Raw genomic sequence first — 22,590 nt, forward strand, 5'->3', positions numbered from 1 at the left:
TCATCATATCAACCAAATCTTCTATTCTTATTTTTATCTTCATTTTGCATATTGTATTTTTGTATGCAGCAGCCATAGGCATAGCCCCAAAATATCAGAAGGAGGTAGCGGTAGTTAAAGACAGTATTGTGACCATTACTTAGCAGTTTACATTTTATTTTCATGGAAACCCATTAGTAGTGAAGGAATCTTTTGGATCATTTTTGAAGGATTGTTCCAAACAATTTATGTTCTAGTGTCCTGGTCGGACAGCCTTTGAAGTTCATCCAGCTTTTTAAAGTTAAATGAAAGAGGTAGGTAAGACAAACAAGAAGGTAATTTGTATCACCTTGTTTTAGTCATCTGAAAAGCCATCCCACCAAAAAACAAGACACACAGACCCTGCCCAAGCCCTGCCATCTAATTCTTCAGTGAAATAGTTTAGGAGATTGGACAAAATTTCACTTAAAGACCTTTACAGAATATCTGAAAATAATTTGATGAGCTGCTGAACCATGGTGTTTATCATTTTGTCTGTCTTGAATTTGTTTGCACTCACTGCCATAGATTCGTATCAGAAATTTGCCATTGGAACAAGCGTCTGAGACACATTACATGGGTTACACTGGTGACATCCTGCCAGTTGTGTCATTGTCTTTCATGTCATAAACTACAGATGTGTAACTGAGCAAGATCTAACTTTAACACAGCAAGGATTACAGCAAATGACAACACAGATTCCATATACAGTATGCTACAATAAAAAGAAACAATTAAAATAATGGACTATTGGACTATTTCTAAAACTGAAGTGGCTCTTTCTTTGCAGAAATATTGTAACAGTGTTTGGTGGATTGACCCTGGCTGGATGCCATGTTCTCTTCAAAGCTGCTCTATCCTTCCTCTCCTCAGCTGCACAGGGGACAGAAAACGTAAGGAAGACTCCTGGCTTGAGATAAGGACAGGCAAAACAGACTCCACATGGGGAAATTAACTGAATTTAATGCCAATCAGATCACAGTAGGGCAATGAGAAACCAAATCAAAAAACACCTTCTCCCCACCCCACACTTCTTCCCAGGCTTAACTCCTGATTCCTCCTCCCCTCCAGCAGTGCAGGGGGACAGGGAATGGGGGTTGTAATCTGTTCATCACAAGATGCCTCTGCCACTCCTTCCTCATCAGGGGGAGGGCTCCTCACACTTCTCCTGCTCCAGCGTGGAGTCCCTCCCACGGGAGACAGTCCTCCACAAACTTCCCCAATGTCAGTCCTTCTCACGGGCTGCAGTTCTTCACGAACCCTCCCCCGGGGTGCAAATAAATGGCTCTGAATGCTTTTCACTATGGAAACACATTGTCATATCTCAGGTAGTTACATTCAGTCTCAGGGTGGAGCTTCAGGATGGATCATTAGTTTCTTCTCCTCCTCTCCAGTACGCCCCTTTGAAACTGCTGGTCAGAGACTTTCCGACAGTGTCAGATTACACAGCAACTCCCTGCCAGAAGATACTCCTCTTCCTCACTGCCTGCAGGAATAGTTTCAAGCCCAGTAACTTGCTGTTGTTGTCAGTTGTTGTTTAAACACAGCCAGCAGCCAAGCACCACACAGCCGCTTGCTCACTCCCCCACCAGTGGGATTGGGAAGAAAATCAGGAAGCTTTTCCAGAAAAGCTGGAAAACTCGTGTGTTGAGATAAAGACAGTTTAATAGAGAAAGTAAAAGCAAAGCAAACACAATTAATTCACTGCTTCCCATGGGCAGGCAGGTGTTCAGCCATCTCCAGGAAAGTAGGGCCTCACCACATATAACAGTTACTTGAGAAGAACAAATGCCATCACTCCAAACATCCCCCCCCCTTCTCCTTCTTTCTGCCACTTTTATAGACTGCACATGATGGTACAGAACATCCCTTCGGTCAGTTTGTGTCACATGTCTGGGTTATGTCACATGTCCCAGTCTGCCATGGACCCCCAACTTTCTTGCCAGTGTGGCAATATGAAGAGAAGAAAAGGCCTTGGCTCTATGTAAGCACTGCTCAGCAATAATATTATCAACCCTGTGTTCAGCATAAATCCAAAACACAGCCCCATACTAGCCAATGTGAAGAAAATGAACTCTTCCCCAGCCAAAACCAGCACATCAGGGTTGACAGACCAAGAAAATAATGTCTGAAAGCAAGAGGTGCCCTCTAACCCGTGAACTTTCCTATCAAGTTGACACATAGTAGTGGTGCAAAACCACCAGCTATGTCCTGGGCTGCATCAAAAGGAGTGTGGCCAGCAGGTTGAGGGAGGGGATTCTGCCCCTCTGCTCTGGTGAGATCCCACCTGGAATACTGCACCCAGCTCTGGGGCTCCCAGCAAAGGAATGTCATGGACGTGTTGGAACAAGTCCAGAGGAGGGACACAAAAATGATCAGAGGGCTGGAGCATCTCTTAAATGAGGACAGACTGAGAGAGTTGGAATTGTTCAGCCTGGAGAAGAGAAGACTCCAGAGAGAACTTATAGCACCTTCCAGTACCTCAGGGGTCTTACAAGAGAGCTGGAGAGGGAATTTTTGCAAGATCATATTGTGACAGGACAAGGGAAATGGCTTCAAAATTAAAGAGGTGAGGTTTAGATTTTGTATTAGGAAGAAATTCTTTTTGTGAAGGTGATGAAACACTGGAACAGGTTGTCCAGAGAAGCTGTGGATGCTCCATCCCTGGAAATTTTCAAGGCCAGGCTGAATGAGACTGAGTGACTTGTATGTTGTGTATGGCATCCTGTGGCAAGGGGAGTTGGAAGTAGTCGGTCTTTAAGGTCCCTTCCAACCCAAGCCATTCTATGACTCTATGAAAACCCAGCAGCCTGCAGATAAATGGAGACTGAGTTTCCAGTGTTGTCAGTCTGGCACCTTTTCTGAGCTCCAAATTCTCCTGAAAATGGAAATGGAAATGGTAAGGAGAAGAGCTAAATGCAAAACTGGTATCTTTTCTTCCCATCAAAATAAAAAAATTAAATCCTTTTTAGTAGGAACTTCCATTCAAGAATAATTTCAGCTATGAGAGATAAGTACTTTGTTACTAATGGAATATTTTTTTTTAATCAGGAAAGAAAGCTAGCAAAGAAATTCTAGGATAATATAAAACCATTTAATTAAAATATAGCATTTCATATAAGTTTGTTGTGGTGTTTTTTTTTCCTTATGCTTGGAATGCTTCCAGCCAAAGATCTGGCAAGTTATAAATAAACAGATCAAGGTATTGCAAACACAGGCACAGAATGATCTCTACAGCTGCTGCAAGGACTGCCTGCTCAAAGTTGGAATTATGAGATTTTAATGCATCATCTGACCTTGATTGTTGAAAGAATGAAATTAAGCAAAAAGTTAAGATACAGTTTTTGTGCTTAAAATAATTAATAATTTATAGGAATAACATGCAATGTGTGATAGTATACTATCACAAGAAGAAGCATGGTGAGAAGATATGAGTTCTTACCTGATTGCACTCATTTTGATGATGCTTTCACTGAGTCTGAGCCTTGTCTGGATAAGGATAGCAAAACATATGCTCTGCAGTTCTTGGCTGAGCAAGAAGCAATATTCCTCTCTACTTCTCCCTGCCAAGGAGGGGTTTTCCGAGTGTTCACACAGGATCAGACCTTTGCTAGGCCTGAGGAACCTTAGCCATTACAATCTACATGAAAAAAGGTGTGAAAAAGGAAACTTCATTATTCCCATTCTAGAGAGAAAGGAACAAAAGCACAGAAGATGCAGAGCATGAGGAATTAAATATCAGCCTGCCGAGTCCCAGCCCATTGCTGAAATATGTGCCCAGTGTTTCTCCCTGCAAAAACTCTAGCTGTTACTCTCAATACCAGGATTCCAAAACTAAACTCTGCCAAAACTTTTGTGGAGTGTCTGCGTGCATGCCATTGAGCAGAGAGAAGAGAAAGGGTACAAAAAAAGAGAGTACAACACAGAGCAGGAACTCTGAATAAAATGCTTATATAATACTGTCACTGCTATCAATAGTATAGAGTTACAGTATCAGCATTGTGCATTATCTTTTCTTTTGTGATAAGGTGATTGTAGGAGAATATATCAACAAGTGCTGCTGAGCACTGAGATCAAGGACTTGAAGACTTATTTAAGTGCAACATTCACTGAAGGCCATCTCAAAACTAGGCCATTGATAAGCTCTCTCTTCTACCTGGAGTGTTTTGTTACCTGATAAGAGACAGGAGGTTCTTCCTGTGGTCTTGCTTATGTCTTCATGTGGCTGGTTTACAGAGCTGGTAGGAACTGTTACTTCTGTTTTTCACTTCTCCCTTGGCTTAGCTAAAATCCATACAACATAGAGTGGGAGAAATGTGACAGGCAAGAGGGGGACTGGTACGCAGGCAGACAAAAAACGTGAACTTGTTCTTACGATTTCCTTCAGAGAAGAAGCTAAGGTTGTCTGCATTTGTTCCCTAACATTTGACATCTTGCAAGTGAAGATTTAAAATTATTCACATGGAAATTGCATCTAGGCATGGCATGGCATATTTTCACATGGCCCATTTTTTCTCTCTTTAACATCTCACCCAAAAATAGTAGTGCTAAATGGCATTAAGGAGAAAAATCTTACCCAGGCAAGTTGCTTGGCTGCTAAAAATCCATTCTACCTGCACACTACCTCTGATCATTCATCATGAACTGAAACACACATAAATCGCGGAAAAACATGCTTTTCTTTCCTTCCTTCCTTCTCACACTATCTTTCTTTTTTCATTAGAAAATAAGAGGATGAAAAGTATTAAAGGCAAAAATCTTTATTGCTTAGGGTTGTTCATAGCTTCTCCAGAAAATTATTATTAAACTGACTCACCTTGCTAAGTTTTCTCTTTTAAGGAAGGATCATTTGTACAGACCACTTGCAATGTGATTTCCAGCACTGGAAGTGCTTTCCCATGTGGATATAAAGCTATAGAGAAAGGAACACAAACAAAACCTGGAAGTCCAGGGAATTTCCCTGTACTTAGTGTTCAGAAAACATAGTTGTGGCCTATCATGCAATCCAGTTTTATCAAATTCCACTGATTAGGAATAAAAGAGAATAGAAAAAAACATGGGTGAATAGCAAAAGCAGTGTCCTGTGAGAGTTAAAAGGAAGGACCTGCTCCACATGATGATATTCTGACTTTAAGAGCTAAGCGTCCATTTTATTTCAGCTGCTCCATATTTTGTTCTTACACAGTTTGGTTGCAAATCCTCTTTTTTTTTTTTTTTTTTTTTTTTTTTATTTTAAGTTCTCCTAAGCTGCCATGAGTTCAATAGCATTCTTAGAGGGATTCTGACTCCCTTATCCTTCCCATGAAAAAGGATGAGTCTCTGAGCAAAAGTAGGTATCATGTTTCCTTCCTGCTGTGCTTGCTCCTGTCACTGGCTATTTAATTCAAATTTGATTTATTTAAGGGATTTAGGAGCTTGGCTTTCTAGACCCTCCTTAAATAAAATTCAATTAAACTCACATTCTGATTAATATCTAAATTAAAAGTGAGGACAACTCACCTTCTCCTCCTCCAGAAAACCCAAAAATGCAAGTTATGTTTTTGCCTTGAGCCGAATCCTTTCACTGTCTTTCTGATGTGCCTGGTAGGCAATCCAGTCCAGACTGACCCTCAAACATCTCTGTGGCTTTAGACTGAGAGATTTTTCAGGCCCTGAACACCCTTTCCCATACAGCCATGCTACTCTGGGGAGCAGAGAGAGAGTTTTGACACGTGAGCATCCTCTCTTGAACATCTCTGCTGCTGATTTGGGAGTGCAAATAGAACATTTCAGCCTTGGGTATCCCTCCTGCATCAGGAAAAATAATCATCTTCAGTGGCTTCCTACTCTGAAAGTCTCTGCTGCAGCAAAGCCAGTGCCTCAAAGAACTTCATATACCATCCATCTCTATCCCGGCATCACTGGACCTAGTTTACCTTTGCACATCAGCAGATTACAGAGGAGTTTTTTAGGGCCTCTGATCGGTAACCAGCCACTTGTAATCACTAAGCAGCTGATTTTAAGCTACTAGAGACAGGATGTGTGCTTTAGCTTATGACAATGTTTTGACTAGTTGTTAATTAGGTTGACCGGCCACCAAAAATATAAACCACAGGGTTCTTTTAGAGGGTTTATATTTTCATGGAGAGGTTTAGTTCGAAAGAGGAAAGGAAGTACCCCCTTTCTCCTCTTAATTTGGAATCTGTGGAAACTCCTAATTTTGGGGAAGGTATAAAAAGCAGGTAATTCTTTTTTGAAAAAGTCTCACATTTATTTGATCACCTCTAATTCTACTTCAACACCTGCCTCCAATTCACTGCACAAATATTAACTTTCCACTAATTTTTGAATAGAATATAGAATTGTGGGAGACATTTTACCCACCAACCAGAATGGATAACTCTTAAACAGATTTCTGTCCCTCCTTAAGAGCCTTTTGCAAGTTTTTACAGGATTTTTGCCCTAACTCCTCACATTTTTCTTAGTACTATTATTGCTAAGGAAAAGGAAAGAATACAATCATTGTAATGGTAATAATAATAAAAGTAATAATAATTAATAAAAATTATTATGTCTGACATATTTCAATCTATAAAACCAGATTCCAGCTTTCTCTTTTTATTTTCACTCATTTTCTGTTCTGACTTTTCTTCTACTTTTTTCCTCTTTCATTTCCCTTTCCTAGCATTTTCTTGCCTCTTTCCACTTTGGCCTTGTAAGTCACATACTGGTCATTTAGTTGCTGTTCCTGATCTTTGTTTCTCACATTATAAAGAACACCTCTTTGGTTTCTCAGGAACCTACTAAAGATCACTGTTCATCTCCCATGCAAAGATGAATAAAAATTTTGATGATAACAAAGTCTGAGTAAATATCTTTTTGGATCTGTTGGTTTCTAGCAGATTTCCTCAACTGGATGTGTTCATTTCAATAACCATTAATCACAGACTTATAATTCTTTGTTGCACAGAACCACTACCCAGTTGAATATGTAGAAAGAGCACTGAATTATGCAGGAGTATGGAAAAAGAAAAAGAAAAGCAAAACCCCTATAATTATACAAAAATACTAAAAAGCATTTCAATGCACACAGAACTATTGTTTCAAGGTTTATTGGAGGTTGTTGGGACTTTGGGAAGAAGATATTGAACCAAATGACAGAGATACACTTTAAAGTATCTTGAAAAGAAGAATCTGTTGCTTTCAGAATACAACAGACTTAATTTAATACTTGGTTGAACTGATAGCGTCTTGTGCTGGTTTAAAAGTAAACTGGCAGGAGAAATGAACCCAATTCAAGAGAGATTACAAGTCAGTTACAATTTACTAAAAAGATTACAATAAATATAATGATATAGAGAAAACTGGTTTTAACCCACAAAAACAGATGTATAACCCAGAACCCTGGGACAAGAATAGAACAGTGTTCATTGGCCCCTGTGCTGAGCACCACATGGTCCCCCTGGGTGCAAAGTAAAAGGAAACCTGTTGGTCCAGATGATGGTCACAGTTCTGTCGAAGTAACAATCTTAGTCTTGTCAAGAGTGGCAGTTACAGTCCTGCTGAAGTTCTAGTCCTACTCTGGAACCACCAAATGGTACCAGAAGTCCCAAACCTGCAGGATTATATATGCTTAAATTCAGGTGGGAATGCCCAGTACCTCCCCCAGGGCGGGGAGTTTCACAATGGGTGATTTAACTCTGTGAGTCATGGGATATTTTTGGAATCTTTGATGGTCTAGGTCATTGCAGCTGCCTATTATGCCAGTCCATTGTGGCCCATTAGCAGAGATGACCCCTCAGACAGAGTGTGAAGGTGCTAATGTCTCCCTCGAGGGAAGTTGTCACAGCTGTCATTGGTGTGAAGACAAAGAAACACTCCCCTGCCTCAAAGGGTTTCTTTAACACCCAGCTTGTAGCCTGAGGTGTCAGGTGTGCCCTGAGCAGCTGCTGCAAATGATTAATTTATTAACAGTCCCTCAAAAATGACACAGAGGGTGTAGAATACACAATTTCGGTTATATCCACATAGTGATAAACTAGTCCCAGCCCCTGTAACTAGGACGTGTCTGAAAGTTAATCTCTGAAGTTTCCTTCTCGTACAGCTGTGACTCTTGCAAAATGTCACAAACACTCATGAGAAAAGTAACAAAGCCTGATACCTCTTCCATATTCTTCCATATTGTTTTGTTAAGGTTTGGAGTTATTGTTTTTATCTGCTATATTGTGTGAGGCCTGTGTAGGCAAAATTGTTCTTGAAAGTGGGTCAGCCTAGAATGCAGTCTGTGTCTAGGTGTTCCTCAGTCTCCTCTCATTTACTTTGTATGAATTAGCAGGGAGAAAAAAGATCTATTTGTCTAACATCCTCAAGAAAAATCCTCTTCATGAATATCAGCTGTAGGAAGGCCATGTCAGATTCAAAAAGACTTTCCCAACAGAAATCAATGAAACATATTTATTTCCAACAAAGGCAAATATTTTTAAAAATTCACACTTTACAGTGAACAGCTGTTTCATTGGAAAATTCCTGATCAGTTGTAGCATATGGAAAGACAAGGTCGTCATGACTTGGTGTTGTCATCTCGTGTTCCTTGGAGGATTAATATGGACCAGTAATAACTGCAGCTGCAGAGCAATTAATAATTGAAAAGGTGCTAATGAGTGCATTGATGAAGTCAGCAGAGTCAGAAATTTCTTACCCATAATATTTCTGCCTCTTTTTGATCCTTTTTGCCTCATATGCTCAGCAAAGAATCGAAATTTTTTGGCTTGTAGGGCCTGACCATCCTTAATAAATGGAATTCTATTTGATGATACCATGACTGGAAGTAGGTCCCTGGCCATTAAAATCCTGCCTGAGATTCCCCAGTTTTTCTGCGATCTCTGCTTTGCCTTTGAAGTTCCATGTAGTTCATTAACTTAGGGACCTGAGACCATCTTTATTCTGTACATTACTTTACCCATCAAATATGTAGGCCAGCAAAGAGGGGTGGGTGACTACACATTCTGTGTACATGTCTCTCTTCATTCTTCAGGATAAGCAATCCTACCTGTTAGGCCCATTACAGTGGTTGCATGGCCTTTAGTAAGATCCAACAGGAATAGAGAAAAATCTTAACCTCTAGGTTCATCTGCCATCTTCAGCCAAATCAGCTTGAACTGTAATCCAGGAAATCCTTGCTAGATGCTCAGGCTGATGCTCTTAATGGTCTTGCCCTGCTGAAGGCTCTGGGCTAGATGCTGTCTTAATGAAATGACTGTACTGCACAGGGGAGCTCCTACCTCTCAGATCAACTCCGCAGAGAACAGAGAAAACCTGCACTAGGTGTCACCTGTTGTTGATTAAGTGGAGGATAAGGAATGATAGGTCAAAGGAGGAGCAAGAACAAGTAGGTAGTCTGATTTTCCCAGCTGCCTCATCCTTTCCCTTTGCAAAACCCTTCCAAAATCACATACTTCCTACGCAAAATGTCTTTGGGGCTTTACTAGACATACTTTAAATTAGAATATGCCTCATTGTTTGTTTTTCACAAATTTACATTTCATTTATGCCACCTGCAAAATGCCGCCTGTGCCTGACAGGGATTATTCTGAATGCAAAGCACAGATTAAATGAAAGGTCTAGAGCCCTGAAAAGTGTTCTAAAAGTATGCCATAATTATGAAGCTAAGAAAGGTATATGCAGCCCGCAAATCTAAAATTTTGCCCTAAAATTACAGAGAGGCCATTAGTAGCCACCTGTCCACCTGAGTAACTTCTAAAGCAAACCAGGCTCCCATGGAAAGGAGGAGGGAACAGAAAGAGAAGTAGTGTCAAGCTGCAGTTTGCAGGGCTCCAAGCAGAAATTTCTATTTCCAGCAGGAATAAACCAATTTGTCAAGATAAGAAATGATAGTACAGAATGATGTCTCTCTGTTCTCAGGAACACTGGAACAGAGTAGTAAGTGCTCTGTCCTACCCATGAGGCCAATGCACCAAAACAGTAAATGTGAGAGAGGACTGGGAAGGACCGCTCCAAGTGACCCATTTAATGGCTGCATATTCCCAGCAAACATGATTAATGCAGATGAGGCAGACAAAGTACACATGCTCACACTACAGAAGAAAAGAACTTCAATTACGCTGTCCCAGGGCAATAATCCCATTAAACAAAAGCTGCACAGTAACAGCATGAAAAATCAAAGCAAGGAGCAATTCTAGATATGGTGAAAGATGCCGAGCTGTTCAGTTCAGAATCTATGCAGAAGTGCTCCTAACGACTGGAGCAAGATGTGTAACTCTTTCCTTTGCTGATGCATGCCCTGCCTGCTGCTTTATCCTGGAGGATTTTTAATCCTTTTCCAATGGCTATGCAGGACTTTCAAAACTTGCTTTTTCCACGTATTTCCTGGAGCTGCAGTACAGCACCAAAGGAAACCACACAGGAGTGAGACTTGAGCTGGCTTCAGACCACATACACATCAAAGACTAGTACAAGACATGTCCAGAAGCTGAGCTTGGAGAGGAACACACCAATACTGCCTACTTTGGCCCTGGACAAGGAGTCAGCAAGACTGGGATTAAACTGGTTATTTAGAAGCAGGAATGTGGGCAGCAGGAACAGGAGCCTGGCTGATATACTCAGCATCTAATGAGATCCTGCGAGACTGAAAAGCGTTCAGGCGGCTGGCTGCTGCTGTCTGCCTCATGGGATTTGGGAGGAGTAGCTGTAAATTTAGATATTTTTGGAGTAAGGAATCAATTTAATGAAGCAGGATTCCTACAGTTTATTGACTGTCAAGAGCATATATTTGCAAAGCAGTATTTCATCAACTCCTATTTTATCGTTTAAAAAAACCAGAGCTTTGAGCATGGTAGACATTCATAAATATTTGCAGCACTACTTGCCTATGAATTTATATCCCATTTACAAATTACTTAATTATTGTATTCCTATCCCTATAATACAAGTAATTCCACTTTAATGTTATAAAATGCTCTGTAACGTCTAAAGTATTTTAAATACTATGATATTCTAATGCAGATATTCATGTCTGAATATCTAAAAGGGAACAATATTCTAAAAAAATGCTTTACTGATAGACTTCATGCTAAAATGTACTAGTTTATATTAGTATTTTATGGTATATAATATATTGATCTATGAAATACCACTACTTGGATAGCTACAGATAATTTAAAAACAGTATGTTAGCCTAAATGTAAAACTCACAGAAAAATCATGAAAGCTCAAAGGTACAATTTAATTCATAAGCAGACAAAACTTCTGTAGAATTTTCTGAATTCTGGAATTTACTGAAGACTTGTTATAAAATTTAATTGTATAATATTCAATTTATATAGGACACCTCGCTTTTAGAGAACAGATTTAATTAAGTCTGTCCTTTCCTAAATAGAAGGTAGGAATCTTTTTTAACTACATCCGTATTGCCGACGATGGCTGGTTCTTATAAATTATTTATGTTGAAATCATGTTATTTTTCATTGTGCATTAACAGTGAATTCATGATTGGCTGATCAGCTATTAAGAAGAAATCAGAGAATCAGTACCTGGGTCTTTGACACGTGGGAAAATTTTTTTCAGAATCCCTTCAGGGATTTTGCAGAATGGCACTTTTCACCACTTCTTTTGACTTCCTTGTTATTTTATCCACTATTAGTTATTCCATTTGAGCTGAAAAAAAAGCTATTCTACAGTGATGTTTTTTCAAGAAGTTGTTTATGTAACACATGCACTTTTGGATTAACAAATCTGCTTTCTGTCTTTTCTTTCTGCGTAGCTTCACTGTTGGATCAGATTACCTCTTCACCTGTAAGGTGTCTTGTTTGGATGAATCTCCCAGGCTTAAATGCTGCTTTGAAAACAAGTATTTCTAGCTTAATGCAGATTTGTTCACCCAAGGGACACATACCCACCATAACAGTTCTAGGCTGTCATCTAGACCTCCCAGGAATCTCAACCATCTTTCTTGTTCTTCTGGCATTTGTAATAATACTAAGAAACAACAGACCTGTGCTAATGGAAAGGAGAAACACATCAGATAAGATTTGCATATCTTCTCATATCTGGAATTTTGCAACCATCATCAAGCTGCATCAAGTAATTCCAGAGTTATCTGAGGAAGAAGGGCTCAGGCAGCCAGGTGAACCTGGGAGAAGATGTTACCCTTACAGACCTAAACCCAAGCCAAACAACCTGATGCTATGTATACTCTCTGCATTTCATACCCAGACACCACTGGAGAAAACAGAAAGGAAAACCAGCATGAAACTTTCAAAATAAATATACTGGGTAATTTGTGTTCCATGTACTCTAGGGCACTCCGCTTTGTCAGGTACAAGCTGCCCAGACTGCTTCTGATGTTCAGCTTCCTTTTCTTCACTTTAGGTGCTGAAAATATTGCTAGAGAATTTATGTTCATTCACTAAATGCACAGATTTATATTTGAGATCATCCTGTAGGCCTTGTACTGTCAGTAGACATAAAGAGGTATTTCTAGGACACAAGCCCTCTCGTCTTCAAGTAGACAACTGAAACAGCCCAGGTAAATGACACAGTACAAGGGCTTATCTTTCTACACTATTAAGGCAACCCAGTAGAGAGATTCAAGTTGAGAACATCTGAAGTTAGGTGGAATTAATTCCACCCCTTATTTTTAAAGGCTTTGGTTCCTTCACTTAGCGAATTCCAGAACTCTCACCAAACTTCTTCTCCTTTGCTCTTCTCCCATCCTTTGCAACTTCCTTTCATTTTTCTGCCTAGTTTCTGCCCTTCATCCTTTTTCAGCTGATGTAGCAATACCAGAGAGTTCTTAAGAATGCCAGGCCTGCTTATTGCAATGGGAGACGTAGAAAGATGAAAAGTAAAAGCATCAAAATAAAGCAACAAAACAGAACGACAAGCAAAAAAGCCAAAGCAGTTTTATCAGTACTATCACCTTTTAAATACTGTTATATTTTATAAGAAAACAGCCTAAATTAGGCTGCAGATATTATTTGAAATGCATAGAGATTGTAAGATTAAATGATGCAGAAGCAGTCTGCTCTTCTGCAGAATACTAAAATGCTATATTTATAACTGGGACTTAGCATGGCTTTCTAGAAAGAGATCTAATAAGCAACGGAGGATATAGTCAACTTCCAATTCCCCAAGTATGAATGCTCTCTTTCCCCATGCGAATCTGTCATGCAAACCATAGAGAATAATTTGGATTTGCCTTCTTCATGAACACTTTAGAATTAATCAGACGTGTGAGCATTGTGTATGTCAGACATGTTGTGCTACTGTTCTGGTAGTTTTAAACTAATGGTATTACATTGCATTTTTCCTTATGAAAAATTTAGCTAAGAGGTTTTTTGGAGATTTTCAATCTCATATCCTTGAACATCAAATGTCAACAAGGCTCTTATGTAAACATCATAGAATCACAGAACGGCTGAGGCTGGAAGGCACCTCTGACAATCATCTAGTCCAAATCCCTGCTCAAAGCAGGAACAGCTAGAGCAGGTTGCTGAGGCCTGTACTGAATTGGGTTTGAATATCTACAAGGCTTCAAACTGGCATCCTATGCCAGTGTTTGATCACTCTCAGAGTGAAGTAGTTTTTTCATATGTTTAAATGAAATTTACTACATTTTAATTTGTATCCATTGCCCCTTGTCTTTTCACTGGGCACCACTGAGAAGAGTCTGGCTCTGTCTTCTTTACTACCTCCTGAGCAGGTATACTCATAAATATTGATAAAATTTCCCTGAGCCTTCTCTTCTCAAGACTAAATAGTCCCAGCTCTCTCAGCCTCTCCTAATATGAGAAATACCCCACTTCCTTAATCAGAATAGCTCTTTTCCAGACATGATATGTATGTCCATGTCTTACTGGAGATCCCAGGACTGGACCCAGCACTCTAGATATATCTCACCAGAGTGGACCAGAGAGGAAGGAACACCTCCCTAGACCTGGTGCAACCCAGGAGGCTGTTGGTGTTCTTTGCCGCAAGGGCACATTGCTGTCTCATGGTCAACTTGGTATCAACCCCCAAGTCTTTTTCTGCAAAGCTGTTTTGTAGCCTATCACTCCCCAGGTTGTCCTGGTGGCTGTAGTTGTCCCTCCTCAGAGGCAGGACTTTAAATCTCCCTTGGTTGAATTTCATGAGATTCCTGTCAACCCATTTACCCAGCCTCTCAAGGCAATTCAAATGTCTCGTATATCAGCCAGTCCTCCCACTGTTGGATCAAGTTTTGAAAACTCACTGAGAATGCATGCTGTCCTACCACGCAGGTCATTAATGAAGATGTTAAACAGTACTGGCCCCAGTGTTGACCCCTGGGGTACACTACCAGTAACTGACCTCCAGCTGGACTTCTTGCTGCTCATCACAACCCTCTGGGCCCAGTTATACTGCCAGTTTTCAGTCCATCTCACCATTTAATCATCAGTTTGTCTATGAGGATGTTATGGGGTACAGTGTTGAAAGTGTGCTTTCAACATAAGCAAAAATAAACGCCCACTGCTGTCCCTTCCTCCTCCACGCCAGTCATTTCATTGTAGAAGACTACTGGTAGGGTGAGGTACAATCTGCCCTTTGTAAATCCATGCTGACTACTTCCAGTCACTTTTTTGTCTTGCATGTGTTTGGAAGTGGTTCCCAGGACAAATTGTTCCATCAGCTTCTTTAGGGATCAAGGTAAGGCTGACCAGCCTATAGTTCCCTGCATATTCCTCCTTGCCCTTCCTGAAGAGTGACATTTGCTTTCTTCCAGTCCTCTGTAACCTCCCCTAATTGCCACCATCCTTCAAAGACAATTGAGAGTGGCCTCGCAATGACATTAGTTTCTCCCTCAGCACTCACAGCTGCATCTGTCAGCCATGGACTTCTGTGTGTGTAGTTGGTTTAAATGTTCCCTGACCTGATCCTCCTCCACCAAGGTAAGTCTTCCTTGCCCCAAATTTTCACCCTATTTTCAGGGACCTACAATTCCAGAAGGCAAATCTTATCTGTGAAATTGAGGCAGAGGCGGCATTGCGTATCTTGGCTATTTTTGTGTAATTTGTTACAGTTGCCTTGTTCCATTCAACATAGGGCCGTTCCTGCAGAGTCATTTGTAGAAACTCTTCTGGTGGCCTTTCATGTCCCTTAACCAATTCAAGTCCTGGTAGGCTTTGTCTTTTCTAATGCTATTCCTGCATGCCCGGACAGCGTTTCTATATTCCTCACAGGTCACCTGTCCCTATTCCCACCTCCTGTGATGCTTCCTTTACATGAGACTGTTTTATCAGGATCTCATTGTCTGTCTGTGAAGACCTCCTGCCACTTCTGTTTGGCTTTCTGCAAATCAGTATGGACTGTTCTTGAGCTTGGAGGAGGTGGTCCTTGAAAAATTAGTAAACTCACCTGGAACTCTCTTCTCCACAGGTCCATCTCCTATTGGATTCCTCTAAGAAGGTCCCTAAACAGGCCTTTTCCCAGGAAAAGTGTGAGAGTTTCCCTTATAATGTTGTCCTCTTAGCACTTCTTTATTTGAGTGTATATGCTTTAGGTCCCCTTCAGTCCTGCACTGCTGGTTTCAAGGTCTCTCCTGTTCACGCTAGATTTTTTTCTTGTCAGCCCAGCCCAGCCCCTCACTTGATTATGGGTTGTCATTTCCTTCCTCCATCTTTCCAATTTTCCTATCTCTTTACCAAATAGGCCAGCCTGTTGTCAAAGATGTTTCTGGCCTGCCTAGTCAGGTGGGATCCCACCTCTTCCCCAACAATCTTTAATTCTCACAAAGGACCCATGGTCATAAAAAAATAATCCCTGTCATTGACACGAGCTGCACAGTACTTGTTGATCCAAAGGATTCACTCACTCCTTGTAAAGTCCCTTGCCCTAACCAGTAGGATCAAAGACAAAACCATTTGGCCCTCATGGTCTCACCCTCAGTAATGTATACATGCTCAATACACTCCACATCTCCCCTGGTATCAGCATTGGTGTCCACCTGGAAGAGCAGCAGAGGTCAATATTGTGAGGACTGGACAAGCCACATCAGTGTCTCCACAATGTCACTAAGCCTCTAGCAAGTAGGAAACCTCCCTAGACAGCAGTTCAGGTTGGTAGATGGGAGCCTTGAGCAATATTAATATCCAGCATGGTCTTCTGATCAAAAGTTTGCTTTGGTTATTGCAATAAACAGGATTTGAGCATATTAGAACCCCATCAGTACAAACTCTTCCAGACACCCTCTGGAACAGAATTAGTGTCAGTCCCTGACAGACTGTCCTGAGAATCCATATCTTGGAACATGCAGACATAATGCAAGGTACTGCAGCCATTGACCCAAACTCAAAGATCTTCAGCTAAAATATCCTTCCCTTTCCTTTTTTCTCCTCTAAGCTCTAGCCCCAAGTCAAAGCTAGAGAGAAAGCAGTACAGGAGCAAAGAGAGAAAACGAGTGTTACAAAAAAAAATTTAAATATGCACCCTTTCTTACAAATTTACTTAATACAGCTTGTTCATATCCCTATGTTGACATTCTTCAGACAGCTTCTGCCATGCAGCTGATCAGCCTTTGCACACCATCCACTTAAAGTGCTGTGTTTTGAACTGTAATTTTGAAACACCCTTAATTTTTTTGCTGACTGAACTAGATGCAATTCTTTCCACCCGTATTCTGCACTGCTATGTGGTGCCAAGGCATCTACCTTCAGGAAAAAAAAAAAAAAGAGTATTGCTGAAGAAAACAAAGATTTAGAAAAATGTATTGAGAAAAACAAGTAGTGTCTGTGTCTGTGTTTCTTGAAGGTTCATCATCTTCTGAGAAATCAGGCTGCAAGAGGTGGAGGACCTAGCTCTCCTGTGCCAGGTCATACTCTGACTAGAGCTGCTGAGAACATTATTTTAAAGGTCAAAGTCATAGATTAAATTGGTAATTGTCAATTCATTGAATATAAATTGCTCATCCAAGAGGGTTAGTCCTAGCAAATGTTTCAACTCAAGACATATATGGGACAAAAGTGCTTAAATTGTCAGAGTTTCTCTATGATATTTTTAAATTATAAAATGCAAGATTTGGCTTTATTACGATTTTAATTGTAAACATTGGAATTTATGCTAGTAAACTTACAGTGAAATAGTAAAAGTAAAACTAAATAATTAAAGATGGTCTAAATGGAATGTTTGTAATTGCTCCATCTCTGATTTTTTTTTAGGGAGGAAAAAGGAGGGAAGGTTTGCAATCCACAAGAATGGGTTATTGTCTTTTCCTCCCTATTTGGGATGCTAATTTTTCATACTCCAAACCATTTCCTGCTTTGCTCTGGGTGCTACCATGAGCATTTTTAGCAGTAACAGAGACTTCTGGCAGTGCCTCGTACACTCTCTTACCATGAAAAAACAAAAATCAAACCAAACTCCAAAGCATTAAACCTGTGAAGATCAAAGAACTAGGAGTAGTTTAAGGGAGTGAGCTTTATCCTTTCATGTGAAAGGTATTGGGCACCCTTTAGGCAATATATTACTTACATCCTTATGAGACCAAAGCAAACCCCTTGACTATAACTATCAATTTTCTTAGCATTTTATTTTATCAAGTCAAATGACCAATAATACTAGAAACAAAAATCCCTCTGGACATAATTTTGCTGTTGTGTTAGAGTTAGATACATTAGGAACAATCGCAGGCATTACAAGAGATACATATCTATTCTACTGAATGTCTTTTTTTTTATTACTTAACTAATTTATATACATTATAAAAAGATGTTCTAATGTAATGATTTAATAATTCATCAGTTTCCTCATACAGCTTCTTTAAAGTCTATTCTACAGTGACATTTCAGTTAGCACTGTTGCTTTTTTTCCTCAAAATTTCACAGTAAGTGAAATATTTAAAAAACCCCCAAACTTCAGTGACTTCTAGCCCCAGCAATGACCCTAAAAAACACCAAGTGGACTGTACTTGAGATTTTACCTTCTGTACTACCTCTAAAGTACTTGTATATGCATTTGTTCATTGATTTCAAAACATCTGAATCATTTACTTTTTTGCCCCTATTTTCTTTATCTCTCCCCTAAGTTCATGGTTTTTTGATTTTGTTTTTTTCTTTCTTTTTTTCTTTCTTTTTGGTTTATACTTTCTGTATCTATGAGCAATCCCTCTAAAGTAAGACAAGAGTCATGATTTAGTCTGTGGATAGTTAAAAATATTGAGAAACGAAAGATGTTAAAGATTTATTGTATCAAAAAATACATAATCTCATTTCAGCATTTCACTTTTTTCAAACAATGTAATTTTTATTTGTCTTTTATTACAGTATGTAAATTGTTACACATACTGTATTTCTTTAGTTGCTGCTACTCCTTACTGCAAATGTGTTCTCTGAGGGAAAATTTGCTCTCTTTTCACAAAAGCAGAAGTAAGTGCAAACCAGAAATCCGAGAGAGGTGTTCACTTAGCTCTACAGGGGGATTTGCATGATTTGTCATGTGATAGTTCAGCAGAACTTTCTGTGCTGCCCAGTACTGTTTATAAACTATGACTTGTTTGTGGAACGATGTACTTTCCTTCATAAAACAAGTAGCTCCTTAAAAAGTAACCAGTACATGAAAAAACTAATCAGCTTTGTGCTGTATCATTCTAGTCATGTAACTTGGAATAATCATTCAGTAAGAGTTGAAATGATTGCTTTCAGCCATGTTGAAATAATTGGTTTTAGCCATAAGAAAGCAATTCAGACTTTTAAAAGGAATACTCTGGATTCTCTGTTTTCATTGTGTACTGATAAACCTAGTACTTCCGCAAAGGGTTTCACTGGGGTTTGAAACTGTACCAAGGAAAAGGCATCTCTTTGTGGTACTTGGAGTTTTTACTCTGTAAATAGTTCAGTGAGCATTCTCATTTTCAGTGACTAATGATAACTTCCATGGTGACTGTAGCTCAGCCAGCTACCAGAGACAGAAGTAGACAAGGAGCACTCATATCATCCATTGCTGTAACTCAGTGCTCACATGAGGAGCATTGCCAAGAGATTTCAGGAGAGGGTGACATTAGGCAACTGACACTTTGGAAAACCGTCAGGGGTGAGCTAATCTGAAATCAGCTATGATCAGAAGAGAATGTATATTCATAGCTTTTCATACATTGCAGGTTTGCAGTGTTGAGCGGGATGTGAATCCTGTAAAACTGAGCCTTTAGTAGGTGCCAAGCCTGGCCTAGTAGTCTGAAGGGGTGTCTAGGTGTTCAGGTAATCAGACACATGTTCATACAAAGGATTTTTGCATTTTTCTGTCAGTACAAAAAAGACTGAAAGTAACTTAAATGTTCAAGGAATCGCCTGCCACAGTGGAGTTCTTGATCCAAAGTAAGCATACCAAGCTCCACGACCAACACATTTTCCTAAGCTAAGGCACTGTTGCTTTAGCTTAGCTGTAGCCTGAATGCAGCTCAACTACACTGAATGCATACTGTGCTTACCAAGATTGAGCCTGGATCTGAATGCCAAACTCACTTGTTGCAACAGGCTATTAGAGAAATACTGGTTTAGCCTCCTGTAACAGCACCAGTGCTTGACCTTCAGACCCCTCCACATACAAATCCAGGGCTGTGCTCTGTCCCTGAGTGCCGTCCAGGCCCCTGCCTGGAGACAGCACCTGCCTGAGCCCCCCTCCACAGCCAACATATAGGTCAGTGGGAAAAACCCAAAAGTGAGCATTGCTGATAAGGCCTACGCACCCAAGGGAGAGATTAGATTCCCTGCTGTGGTACAGCTCTGTGAGTAAGACACTCAACTAGTATGTGAGGGACCCGGTTCAAACTTTTTTTCCCCTGGTTTGGAGCAGCAATTTGACCTCAAGCCACAGTCCCCAGGAGACAAGCCCCAGCTACTATGCCATAGAGCAGTTCTCCTAGTGACTCTTATCAAGGTTCTTTCAGCTTGGAGAAAATGGTGTGTCTCTGGGCTTTCAATGACCACACCTGCACATTTCTTACAAATGTGTTCTAAGTCTTTTAAAAAAACTACAAGATGTAATATTTTTAAAAAATAACACATGTTTATGGGGAAAATATACCTGTGTCAATATCTAATGCATTCTCAGGTGATTTGATTCTCATTATTCAAAAATGGTGTTAGTTTGATGTTTTGTGCAATCCCATGGCAGTACTTCAATGATCCAGACAGGCTGAAACAAATAGTTCTGAGTATGCTCATAGGAAACACACAGGAAACAACAACAACAACAACAAAATGTATGGGCCATTGAAACTCAAGTCTAACTGAAGTTTCTTTATATAATTTTCATGACCGTACAAATGTCAGGATAAGTTGAACTGTTTTGACAGCAAAACAACCCAAACTAGAAAGCTTGCATGTGCATACAGTTCAGGTATTGTAAGAAATAAGCTGGTCTTTTCCTTTTTCCATACATTGTGATGGCAGGTGCCACGTGGAAGCAGGAGTGATGTCCTTATGTCCTCTCCCTTGTCCCTTTCTACTTAGCTGTTGACAAAAACTGCTTCTTATTGAAAAATGTTTCCATAACTGTTCTTCAAAAACTCCTTAAAAGCCCTAGTATAGGGACTTTGGTTTCATTTGGTCTCATGAGAAGGGGTTAACTTACTCAACTAATGCAAAACCCCTAAAAGACATCTCTGAATTTGGGATGAAAAGGCATTTCCCTCCAGCCTAGAGGCACATTTCCAGCTTAGACGTGCTTAGATCTGTGCCCACTCCTTGGCACAGCTGTTGACTGGATTGTTCTCTCTACGCCACACTGCTGGCTTCCGCACATCCCATTTCTTCTGTACTCCTTTATAGGGGTCACTGGGTGCCACCTCAGGTGGTAGATCTCAGAAAGACAAGCAAGGTGAGCCACTGCCTTGTGAATCACTTCTTTACAGTTGATTGCTACTTTAGCTGATTGAATAAAGGGAACACCTGCAATAGCATATAATTCGTGTTGCAATAAAAGCAATTGACTGCTAATTTTCATCAAATGCCTTCTGTACATCACTGTCCTCTTCATATTTCCCTAGCACTGAACACCTCAGATAAATAAGACATTAGTACCTAGTACAATTTTAAAATCTGAGGGTTACAAGGGGGGTTCAGTTACTTTAATTTTAGAATCATATAGCATCTCCATTCCTGTTTCTCCCTAATTCTTATCACTTAGATTCTGCTGTGCAACCTTTTTCCAGGATCCTTCTTTTTCCTCTTTACACTTTTTAAAATTGCATGATATAAAAAAGCCCACCTTCCAAAATTCACTGTGCTGGGGAAAAGGGCATTCTTAAGTTCTTTCCATAAACTTCTGTCTTGCAGATGGGATTTCTTTGCCACAAAGACATCCACTTTTGGGGGCCGAGATTTTACTGCCAAACACTGGAACAAAATTAGTGTGGCACCATGCAGTGCAGAATAGGAACCTTTGTATTTTGCTTGTTCTTAACATAGATTGTGTTGCAGATACTAGGCAGATCCACCATTTTTCTTCTTGCTTTGCTTTCTGTTGTCACTTTCATTATTTAAGTAGCTACATTTATACAGCAGACTGCTTTAGACAAGTAGATGGAAGAACTTGGTAAATTCTGAAGAATACACATTAAATATTATGCAATATATCCTCAGCAAACTGCTCTTATGCCATCACGTGTCTGACCATCCCACCTAATCATACTTGAAATCATTGGATCATTCCAGCCAAGGGAATTCTCTAAGTTCAGTGTAGGTCACAGATGTCTTCTGCAAGTATGCTCTGTGATATTACTCAGGACTATGAGTACGGGGAAGAAACCCTAGAACTAGTTTTAGGGAAGGCTTTGCTTGGAGCTCACAGTGAGGCATCTGTCAGAAAACAGGACTCTGGTAGTCCAGTATGGCAAGTTAAAATGGGAGGGCTGAAGCTGTTGCTGCCTTGTCTGCCCATCCCGGCCAAGGCAGGAATGGTCGAAACCGATCACTGAAGGTTTGAACCACCACGGTGCTCAGCTTGGTCTGCTAATGATGACTGTGGTTTTATGGTACCTGTAGCCTGTGTGAACAGGGTTTACCTGTCCCAGTAACTTCTATTTCTGGTCAGATTCCCTCAGAAGCCCCCCGAGTTCGGGTTTAAGGCAGCACCCAAGTGGTCGGGGTAGCATCACACCCAGACTCGCGGGCAGGTCCGCCGGGGCGGAGGCGCGGCAGTTGCCCGGGCGGTGCGGCAGCTGCCGGCGGATCGGCGGGCGGGTGCCCCGCCGTGTGGGGGGCCGGGGCCAGTACGTGCGCGGCCACACGTCCCGGAGGTGGCTCCGGACACGCGGCCCGGGGGTGGCACCGGGGCGGCTCCGCGCGCGCCGCCGCCGCCGCTCGGGCCCAACCGTCCTCGGCCAACGGGCGGCGCGAGGGCGCGCGCGTTGCCACGAGACGCGGGGCGCGCGGGGGAGGGGGTTACGTGGTGACGTTAATTCTATATGAGCGCGAGCGGCGGGAGCGCGGGTCCTTTCACCGCCGGCCGCGCGGCGCCTCCGCCTCGCTGCTCCTGAGTCACCGGGCCCGCGGGCCGCGCAGGTACCGCGGGGCGCTCCTGCCGCCGCCGCCCTGGGCCGGGAGTGCGGGGGGCTACCGGGGGGTG

The 22,590-nt window shown here is 41.1% G+C and overlaps 1 protein-coding gene and 1 long non-coding RNA gene across 3 annotated transcripts in view; one reads left to right on the forward strand and one right to left on the reverse strand.

The window, feature by feature from the left end:
* Nucleotides 1–2,679: 2,679 nt before the first annotated feature.
* LOC113957924 lies at nt 2,680–5,968 on the reverse strand. Its single transcript, XR_003531327.1, has 3 exons — nt 5,518–5,968; nt 3,461–4,930; nt 2,680–2,896 (listed from the first exon to the last, which is right to left on the reverse strand). It is a non-coding gene; the product is annotated as an uncharacterized LOC113957924 (long non-coding RNA).
* A 16,433-nt stretch (nt 5,969–22,401) lies between these two features.
* Nucleotides 22,402–22,590, forward strand: part of NAP1L1 (nucleosome assembly protein 1 like 1) — a 31,480-nt gene continuing 31,291 nt past the window's right edge. For both annotated transcript variants that reach the window (XM_027654491.1, XM_027654499.1), the window contains exon 1: nt 22,402–22,526. The gene's annotated coding sequence lies outside the window, so the exon portion shown is untranslated. The remainder of the gene's footprint in view (nt 22,527–22,590) is intronic.

The sequence above is a fragment of the Corapipo altera genome, unplaced genomic scaffold (genome assembly GCF_003945725.1).
Source record: "Corapipo altera isolate COAL_440 unplaced genomic scaffold, ASM394572v1 1, whole genome shotgun sequence".
Classification (NCBI taxonomy): domain Eukaryota; kingdom Metazoa; phylum Chordata; class Aves; order Passeriformes; family Pipridae; genus Corapipo; species Corapipo altera.